Below are 11,246 nucleotides of genomic sequence, written 5' to 3'. Positions count from 1 at the left end.
CCAGACTCGCCACCGCTACCACTCCTACACGCGCCCCCGTGCACCCTGCCACACTTCCCGCACCGACTGCGGTCCTGATAATCCCTCGACCTCGAATCCGATCCCTTGGGCCTTTTTCCCGAACCTGCAGCTACCTGAACCTCATCCGACTTCCTCTTCCGGATCTGCTCCAAATCAATTTCTCTCTCTTTAGCCCGAGATATCATATCTTCCAGTGTCTTACAGTTGGATCTTCTCACGAACTCCCTGATGTCATCCCTCAACATCTCATGGTATCGGGCCTTCTTCATCTCCTCATCCACGACATACTACGGTACAAGAAGAGCCCTCTCCCTGAGCTTGGCGGTGATCTCCGCCACAGTCTCAGTGGTCTGCGTCAAATCCTGAAACTCCCGTGCCAACTGCTGCACCTCAATAATCGGCGAAAACTTCGCCCTAAACCTGGCCGAGAAATCGCTCCAAGTCATCGCGTCCAACGCGGTATCATCCCCCAGAGCATGACCAATCTCCTCCCACCAATCCCTCACTCTGTCCTTCAGAAGACAGGAAGCGAGTCTGACCTTGTCCCCCTCAGGACACCGGCTCGTACGGAATGCGTTGGCAACATCAGCCAACCATCTGCTGCTAGCGATGGGGTCCCTAGCCCCATGATAATCTGGTGCCCCGCAAGCCCTGAACTCCCGAAATGTCAAGGTACGCGCTCCCATCAAAGCCATCATCTCAGTACAGAAGGCTCCCAGCCTCTCATCCAAAATCTCCAATATACCCTCCTTGACCGTGCCAAAGATCACAGGAGTCTGACTCAAAATACTGCGCGTAACCTCGGCGGATATCAACTCCCTCATTCGCTCCTCGAGCTGCTCGGCCCCTGAAACCAAGCCTGATCCCTCTCCGGCGCCTGATCCGCCCGCTGGTCTCTCTCGCAATGTCACCATACTGAAAATATAATACATTCACTATCATAAAACTCATCACTGCTGCGAGACCAAACACACTCCCTACTAGGTTCCCGGTCTTGTCTTGGCCTTTCCCGAATTGAGTACGGATCCTCTGCTTTTAGTAGTACGGGCCCATACTACCTTCCACATCTATCCGTACTTTCCTCAGGAATTGCTTCAACTCCACCAGGTCCCTTATCCACTACTACTGCTCCCAACACTATCTCATCCTAGGCTTACCCTAGGGAAACCTCTGACTCAACTCAACCAGTCCTCAGCTGTTGAAGGTCTCCTTGTGATGCCAATTAGCCATCACCTGGATACCATCACATGTGACGAGGCTCGGATAATCCTTCAAGTAAAAGACTCGACCCTACAACGGTTGGACTCAGACAAGAGCTGCGCAATAGGGCCAAATCCAACACTCTGAGATTATTCAACCCTGATCACATGTGACGTGACGTATCCACCTAATGGCTAACTCCCATCACTCAAAATCCCACAATGCACAAAGCAAGCAGCATTCGGATGAGGGGAAAATCTAACCACAACATACTCAAGAAATCATATCCAAATAGCAAGAATCCGAACTAGCATGCAACACAAACTCATAAACTCAGGCATAACATAAACAGGCTATCCTACTACTATCTAATCAGCACTATCATGCAAGTCAAACACATATAATAGGCACATAAGGCATCATTCCTAGATCCTTAGTCCTAATCTAGCATGCTGTTCTATCAACTGGTAATCATAAAATAAACTTGTATGGGTATTTTGGGGTACTTATTTGAGCTCAGCTGATTGCATGCACCACACCCTTTTCCTCTTTTCAAAGTTCCTTTCTTTATGAATTCCTTTTGCTTTTCTAAAACGGTTTTCTTTCTCAAAACTGTCTTTCCATTTTGAAAACTTTTATACTAACTCCTCAGTTTGAGTTCAGACACACCCGAGAGCATGTCTGAATCCCTCAAACCAAGGCTTTGATACCAACTTGTAACGTCCCAAAATTCAAAACTAAAAATTTCTTTTAATAAAACATTACTTTAAGCAAATTCATCATTTCAAAACATAAACAGAGTATTAATTTCCAAAATACATGTTCGTTATCAGAGTAAACATTCCCAGGCTGTCTAAACTATGGTGTGTGCCATGCGATCACCCCGAGCTCCTCCCTCCGCTACCGGAAGTACCTGAAACCAAAACTGAAAACCGTAAGCACGAAGCTTAGTGAGTTCCCCACCCTACCACATACCATGCATAACCACATACTGCACATACTGGGCCACGCCACCTATCCTGGGCCTCGCCCCCTACCCCGGGCCTCGCCCGCTACAACGGCCCCGCCGCTCCAGGCCCCGCCTGGCTTCGAGCCTCGCTCGGATACAGATCTGTTTCACTTAGGCCTCGCCTGTCACAGGGCCCCGCCCACTAACATATAATAGCACATAAACATATCGCATCATATCACATAAGCTAATACATACTAACGGATCTTGTTCTAAGGCCTCGCCTATCTCTGGGCCCCGCTCGTGTCCTGCTACTGATGAGTCATGGAACCCCGTCCATACTCCTGCTGATAGTGAGATACGGGCCCAGACCACCCTCACTCCTTCCCTAACTTGGGCCTCGCCGCTGCTCTGCTGCTACTGAGATGTGGAACACCATCCACACTCTGCTATTGGTGAGATACGAGACCTCGCCCACACTCACCTCCCTACCAGGAACATACAAGTATCACACAGACAACAAGTATAAACTATCACATAAACCATTCCTTGGGCACCCGCCCTCTATCATTGGACCTCGTCCCGAATATCATACTAGCATACTGTGCCTAGGGCTAACCCCCGGGTCTTCTACTCATAACTACATGGGCCGGTATTGTGGCCTTAGACCCATTCACACAAAGGGAAACTCACCTGCACTGGCTGAACTTGCTCATGATCCCACTAGCCGCTGCCCGGCAACTCTCTGAACTTCGGCTCCACCCGCTCCCCGAGCTACCAATAACAATGCAACACTGAGTCTAACTGACCCCCGAAAGACTACCAAGCCAACTCTAGTCTAAGTCAAAGTCCTGGTCAAAGTCAACCTTCCAGGTCAACCCTACTCGCCGAGTCCACTTACTGACTCGCCGAGTTCTTATGCTCAAAGTCCTTCCAATCGCGACTTGACTCGCCGAGTCAGCCCCTGACTCGCCGAGTCTGGTGATTCCCGAATCCTGTCCTGTCCAACTCACTGAGTCCTTGCTCGACTCGCTGACTCGAGTCTTAACTTAAAGGGTTTGGGGTTCCGCGACCCGACTCGCCGAGTCCAAGAACAGACTCGCCGAGTACAAGGCAATCTTCATCCAACTCGCCGAGTTGTTCTTCCAACTCGCCGAGTTCATGCCCAACTTCATCCGACTCGACGAGTTGTTCATCCCACTCGTCGAGTTCCTCCTCATCTTCAAGCTACTCGCCGAGTCAACTCAAAGGACTCGCCGAGTCCATCCGGTCCTTCAAACATGCAGAGGACTTTTGAGTCATGCAGGGACTCAAATCTGTAGATCTACCCTTCCCAAGCCTATTCCTCACGTAAAGTTGCAAACTTTACGTGTAGAGAAGGAGATCTAAGCAAAATACACCATAAACTAGGGTTTAAGGCAAGGAGGCTCCATAATCAACTCAAGGGCTGCTACTTTATGCTTCTCAAGACCATAATATGCTTAGATCTGAAGTAGCAACTTCAGATCTGGCTTCTAACTCAAAATAATAACATTATGGCTAAAAGCCCCAACAACCACACATAGATCTAGGTGCAAAAAGGGTCTAGGAACTAGTTTATTACCTCCAAATGCTCAGAATGAACTCACAATCCCATATCTATAGTCCCTTCTTGCTCCTCCAAGTTCCTTCTTCCTTCTCCAAGCTTTACTGCACCTTCTAAGGCAACAAATGGCTCAATCAAAGGATATGACGGCTAGGGTTTGGTATCTAGGGCTAAAGAGGCAGTAAGGAACCCTAGGAAGAAGATTAAGACGTTTATATAGGCTCCAAGTCCCGAATTTAGGGTTTTCCACGCACAGACCAGACTCGCCGAGTCACCTTGGCCGACTCGCCGAGTCGGTTACTTACTCCTCGACCCGGATCCCGCTCGGACTCGCCGAGTCCCTCCTTGGACTCGCCGAGTCGACCCCTAAACTTAGGGTTTTCTTTCCTTTCTTGGCCTTCAAAACTTTGGGTGTTACAAGCGAGCGGTCCGGATAGGCTGTAGGCCCTATGAGGGCGGACCAGACGTGCCGAGGCTCGGAGAGTGGACTAGGCCGGCTGAAGGCCCGGTGCGGGCGGACCAGTCATACTGTAGACTCAGAGAGTGGACCAGGTGGATTGAAGGCTCGGTGCAGGCGGACCGATCACACCGTAGACTCGATGTATATGACTAGACTCGGAGGGTGGACCGGGTTGACTGAAGGCCCGGTATGGCGGACAAGACACACAGTAGACCCGGAGTGCATGGCTGTTCTGTGTTCTATTATGATATGGCATGTTATGTGTATGGTATATGTGGTTGGTATTTTGGGGGTATCTCACTAAGCTTTCGGGCTTACAGTTATGGTTTAAATGTTTCAGGTACTTAGGAGACCGTGGCAAGGCAAACGCGTGATCGTACCGTTCCTCATGATTATGTTTTATGATATGGTTCTGGGAAGACTCTGATAAATAATTGTATTGAAAACCTTTTTGTAATAACTTAATGAAACTGGGTTGTTTTTGAAAAGTTTAAATTGGTTGAAATTTTCAGAGTGTTACATTACAACTCGGTTCTCAGGCTCATCGGTGTCGGACGACGCCGTGGATTGGAGATACCAAAATGGAGCCGAAACCTAAACTCAAACCAAAACCAAAAACACGTCGCCCGATAATCTTTTGTTATAAAACAAAGGTGACCAACAAGGATTCATCGATTGAGGCTTCGATAACTGAGAAAAACCCTAACAAATTGGGGAATAACCAAATGAAATGATGCCCACAAAGAAATGATCCCCTTTTTATGTCGATTTAATTGTAATGGATTACTAAGGACAATTCAGAAGCGATTTGATTTTTGATCTGGTGGGAAAATGGAGGTTTGAGAGGATGAAAGCGATGGAAAAGGAAGAGATGAAAACCAGTGTCCCTGAAGAAAATGGAGAGAGAGAGAGAGAGAGATTCGGAGGAGAGAGAGAGAGGGGGGAGAGGTATTTTTTTTATTTGAATAATTAAAAAAAGTGAAAAAAAAAAGAAAAAACAAAGGGTAAAATCGTCATTTTATAAAAAAAATCATGAAAAATGGACCAAAGTCGCAGCAAAATGAAAACTTTTGGACTTTTAGTGCTAGTCCAAACCTGTTTGGCCAAAAGTAGCATTTTTGGACATACCACAGGGACCATTCTTGCGATTTTGTCTTACTTTTTCTAAGATTTAAACAAAATTTTGATTTTTTTGGCTTCATAGTCCTTTTGACATAGTTTGTACATGAAAATGGTCTCTCGAAAATTAAAATGACTATTATATCTTTTCCTTTTATTTTTAAATATTTTAATATCTATTTTAATATTTTAATAATTAAAATAATATAAGATGGCCCTCTGTCTCTCTCCCTCTCTCCCTCCAAAAAGATACATCGGTCTCTCTCTCTCTCACACACGCACACACTCTCTCTCTCTCTCTCTCTCACTCTAACACGATAATCATCACCCATCCCTTACCTCTCATCTCTCAAAAAACATATTTCTTTGATCTTAAAAAAAACCCACATTCATTTCATCTTTTTGAACTCACATCTGATACAAATGTTTGAACTTATACCTGATACAACTCCAAAAAAACAAGCAAAAAACACCCTCAGTTGACTATAATTTGACCGAATTGTTGGGTGTTTTCGATTACTTCTGTCAATCGGATAGCAGGTCTGAATCCTCACCGGAGTCTCTTTCAGGGTATAACTCTCAAGAGAAGAAGAAATCGGAAGCAGAAATCGCACGAAAGGAGAAGGAGAATGAAATAAAAAAAGAAAGAAAAACATAGGCAACAAATTTTTTTGGTATGGTGGTTGATTTGTCAAGCAAGGAACGAGCACCTCCGGTGCCCTCACTGGTTCGTAGAGGGAGGAAGAAACGAAAGCAGCAAGAGCTGCTGAAGCAGCTACTACGCTTCTTTGTCTCGGAAAGAAATGTAAAGGGTAGGGGAGAGATGGTCTAATGGAAACAGGGTAACAACAACAATAGTGCAGGTGGGTGTTTGGCTATTATGGAGTCAGCGAAAGAAGAAGAGAATGTGCGAGGGGGCCGTTGTCCTCTTGTCTGTCGGAAAATCTCCACCTCCGGTAGGGGTATATTTGATTGAAACTAAACAGAAAAAGGGAGGAACAAGGGCTGAACTGGACAACGAATTTTGGGAGTGTTTTGCCGCTTTGCTTGACAGAAAAAGGAAGAATACGGGATGGGGGCTACTACTCCTCTCTTTACTGGGAAACCACAAGAATACCACCTCCATTCGAGGTGTTTTGAGAGAGAGAGAGAGAGAGAAAGAACCATCTTCTATTATTTTAATTATTAAAATATTAAAATACATATTATAAAAAAAGTAAAAATAAAAGTAAAGGGTATAACAGTTATTTTGATTTTTGGAAAGACCATTAATTAAATCTTAGAAAAAATACATATTATAGGGATATTTTTGTAGTTTTGTCTATTTTTTTATTTTTTTTCATATTCAATAATTTATGTTTTATATGATTTTATAACATTTAAAATATAAATTATTTATGAAGAAATACTATTCTAGACTAATTATAAGACCATCCGATATGCATACAACGGTGCCCATCGTTGTTAAGCTGGACCACGACCATGGTCGTGTACACCATCCCGGCCGGTCGTGGTCGATCGTGATCGTGCTTGTCTGTATTCCATATGACGAATTCAAACGCCAAATCAAATGTTTTCCTTTCTTTTGACCGTTCAACGGTCAATTTGTTAAAAAAATTTCAAAAACTTAATACCTATATAAATCTCATGACATCCTCACGTTTCATCACATTTTACTCTCATTCTAAACCAAAAAAACACGTGGAGGATTTGGAATTGTTAAAAAAATTTAACTCGAATGATGATGGAGAATTCATTTCGACCTTCTTCAATATTGTGCGACACATTCACGATGAAAATGTTCAAATGTTGCTTATACAAGGGTGGTCGTCAATTGTGATCATCAAGCCGCACACGACTTATTGATACGTGATTACTTCGTCGATAATTGTCTTCACAATGATGACACATTCGAACGTCGTTTCCGTCTAAATATGGCGGTATTTTTACGTATTCGTAATGCTTTGGAAGCATGTTATGATTTTTTCCAGCAAAAACCCGATGCTATAGGAAGAATGAGTTTTAGTAGTATACAAAAGTGTGTGACTGCGCTTAGGTATTTGGGATACGATATAACATTTGATGCATCTGACGAATACTTATAAATATCCGAGAGGACCGCAATTGATTATGTAGATTGGTTTTGCGCATGTGTGTATGAGGTTTTTCATCAAGAATATTTGTGTAAACCAACTCCACGTGATATTGAGAGATTATATTCGGCTCATGAAGAAAGACATGGATTTTCGGGTATGCTTGGCAATCTAGATTGTGGGCATGTGGCTTGGGAAAAATGTCCAAATGCATGACGTGGTTAATTCACTCAAGGAGATATAGGTGAACCAAATATAATCCTAGAAGCTGTCGCATCTCAGAATTTATGGATATGACATTCTTTTTTTGGAGTCGCGGGGTCTAACAACAACATTAACGTTCTTGGACAGTCTCCCCTTTTTAACGATCTTTGGACCGACAAAGTACCTGATATGACGTTCACGGTGAACGGACATTCATACAAATATGGTTACTACCTTTGTGATGAGATATACCCGGTTTATTCTACACTTATGAAGACATATTCAGTTCCTCGAAGTGAAAAGACAAAGTTATTCACAAAGAGACAGGAATGAACGAGGAAGGATATCGAGAGGGCATTTGGAGTCCTTAAGCAGACATGACATGTAATGAAATACGCTACACGAATTTGGGATAAGGATAGTATTAAACGAATGGTCCTAGCATGTATTATAATGCATAATATGATCATTAAAGATCAAGGTCGAGCGATTTGCAAATATGATCTGAACGACGTCGTCATCCCCCGTGAAGAGTTCGTACCCGGAAAGAAAGATTTTTTATCACGAGTTGCTGAAATTCATAACAGTGAAACGTGTTTCAATCTTCGAGAAGATGTCGCAGATCATTCGTACCAACTCAACATAAACGAGATTAGGTTTTTTTTTTTTTTTTTTTTTTTTTTTTTTTACTTATGTTTGTTTGTTTGTTTTAAATTAGGTTATTTAAGTTAATGTAATGTTTTTTATTCTATGTTAATTAAGTAATGTAGTTTGAAGTTGTATTTTTGTTTTTAATGTTTTTTTTTTTGTATTTTAGTTAATGTAATTTGGTATTTTAAATTAATGAAAATTAGTATTTAAAAAAAGGGAAAATGGCATGCCCTATGAACTTTCTAGGGTTTATCATTTTAGCCCCTAAACAATTTTTGTGGTCTTATGAGGGAACGTAGTTGTTTTTGCCAGGTCGATTACATCCTTTTGGCCAAAGTGAAGGGGTCACCTGGTTATCTCTTTGACACATTGACATTTGTTGACCAACTTTCCTATAACATTGACATTTGGACCCACATATTTCTTTCTTTCTTTCTCTCTCTCTCTCTCTCTATCTATCTATCTCTCTCTCTCTCTTTGAAAGTCAACACACTAAATGCAAAAAGGTGATAACTCTTCTTTCTTTCCTGATTGATTGTGGCATTACACAAAATCATGAAACATTTGTTTCTTGCTGTCACCAAGTCCATCACCACCTTCATCATCTTTGGGGATTATAAACAAAAGACTTAACTTCCAAAAATTCATCAGCTCACATACTCCCACCTTCTCCACCCTTAACAACCACACATCACCACCTCCTAACTACCATTACCACCACCATTGACCACTGTGTCTCCTCACTCCTACTACTGTTCGGAGCTAGCCAAACACACTCACATATGCTGCTGATACTGGACCAACTCGTAACCCACTGCCGGAGATACACAACATCGAGGGTGTTGAACCATCGACTGTGAGCCACCAAGAACGACCACCATCACCATACCTTTTTCTTCCTTTCTATTTATCTTGTGTCGATCACAACAAACCCATTTCACCCCCTGAGTCTATCGACTACTATTACCATTAACTCATCCCTCTCCATCGTGTTCTACTGTAGGAAATCGCCACCCGTCACCCATCCCCGACGAGGAAACTCCCCAACCTCCGCCGCTGTTGTGTTGTGCTTCAGCGTCTGATAACACCCCTTTCATCCTTTCGTTTTCATCAGCATAAGGACAAGCAGGAGCAGCGAAACCCAGCTCCTCCTGTCGCTCCGCCACCCGAACAACTTGTTGCCACCGCTGCTGTTGTGAGTTCCAACCACCAAGGCCACCGGTGGTGGGTTTATGGCAAGGGTGATGATGTAGTGGTGGTGTTAATGATGAGAATGTAGGTTTGACTTTGAGAGAGATGTGGGTCCCAAGTTTTGTCTATGTGTCCCCTAAACTGACTAAAACAAGTAAAGGGGACTAAAAGTACAGGTTGTCACAACTCGGTTCCCTCGTAAAGCCACGAAAAACTTAAGTGACTAAAAGGGTCAACCCTAAAAAATTCGTAGGCTATATATGTCATTTTCCCTTAAAAAGAGTTATATGATTTTTTATGTATTTTTTATTTAAATTTAATTAAAAAATGTGATACCCACCATTATAGTGATTAGTGATAGGTATAACAATGAGCTAATACTTTTACATACAATTGCCATTAGAAATTCGAAACGGCACTCATAAAGCTCAAAAAATACTTGATCATTAAGAAGAAAATTCTTTTAATATCCCCCAAAGACTATACAAAACGTTTTGTTCACAATTATTATTATTATTATTATTATTATTATTATTATTATTATTATTATTATTATTGGTTTTGGTTTTGTTTGTATTCTCTAAATAAAATGTTTCGCCTAATTACCTTTTTTTTAAGAACAATATTTTATAAAACAAAAATATAATGTTAATCTTTATCCAAACTAAGGCCTTCTTGTATACAAGCAAGGAGGCCGGTCGTGGTTGAGCTGGCCATGAACAACGAACGTGCACGCCACCCCGTTGTTTCGTGGTTGGCCGTTTCCGTGATGGCTCGTGTTCGGAATAACGAATGCAAACGACGAATAAGATCGCAACCTACTTTGACCAAATGTTTATAGTCGTTCAACGGCTAGTTTATTTAAAAAAAGTTAAACAAAAATTTAATCAATTTATTTACCTATAAATACCACACTTTTATCCTTTATTTCTTACACCATTCTTTTCTTTCTCTATACACAAAATACACACTACATCTTCACAAACAAAAACCATGGATCTCAACCAAAATATCCCTCCAAACTATAGAAATCGTAAACCCAATAACGTTTTTTTGTTAGATACAACCTCTCGCCCATTTCCGACTATAGAATCACCTCAAGGCGGGTTTGTCAATTTGCTTCAAATCGGTTCCCCATCCAACAAACACCACTTTTCAACAATATCAACCTTTTCCGACTTTCCAACAACAACAAATCCAACAACTTCAAAAGCAAGCGTCACAACCATTACAACCACCATTTTCGCTGGATTTTGTTTTAGAAACGCAACCTTCACCGCCACTTCAACCAAAAAAGAAAAAAATGAAAATAACTGGGCCGACCCACCACCACCCAAGAAAATGTCCATGGACAAAAGACGAAGAAGAAAAGTTAGCGGAGGCATGGGTGTCGGCTTTCCAAGACCCAATTGTAGGAGATAGTCAACCTTACGAAATTTTTTGGGAGAAAGTTCGAGCCATTTTCTACGAGGTAATTGAAAGTGAAACTCGAAATGTCGATCAAACTACGTCGAAATGGCGCGATATTCGACTAAAATGCACCGAATTTGGAGGAATCTACAACGACCTCCTAAACATACGCAAAAGCAGCTTGAACGATTTTGATGTCTTCAAGGTGGCCATGGATCAATTTGAAAAAAAACAACTCCAACACGCAAAACTTTTCCGTATATGAAACCGTGGCTAATTCTGAAAGATGCTCCAAAATGGAAAGAGCAAACGGAAGGAATTTCGCAATCTTCCGGTTCAAAGCGTTCAAGAAACCCCAATGGA

This window comes from Lactuca serriola, chromosome 5, assembly GCF_051521515.1.
Source record: "Lactuca serriola cultivar US96UC23 chromosome 5, Lser_US96UC23_V15, whole genome shotgun sequence".
In the NCBI taxonomy this organism is placed as follows: Eukaryota; Viridiplantae; Streptophyta; class Magnoliopsida; order Asterales; family Asteraceae; genus Lactuca; species Lactuca serriola.
This window is presented reverse-complemented; position numbering follows the sequence as displayed.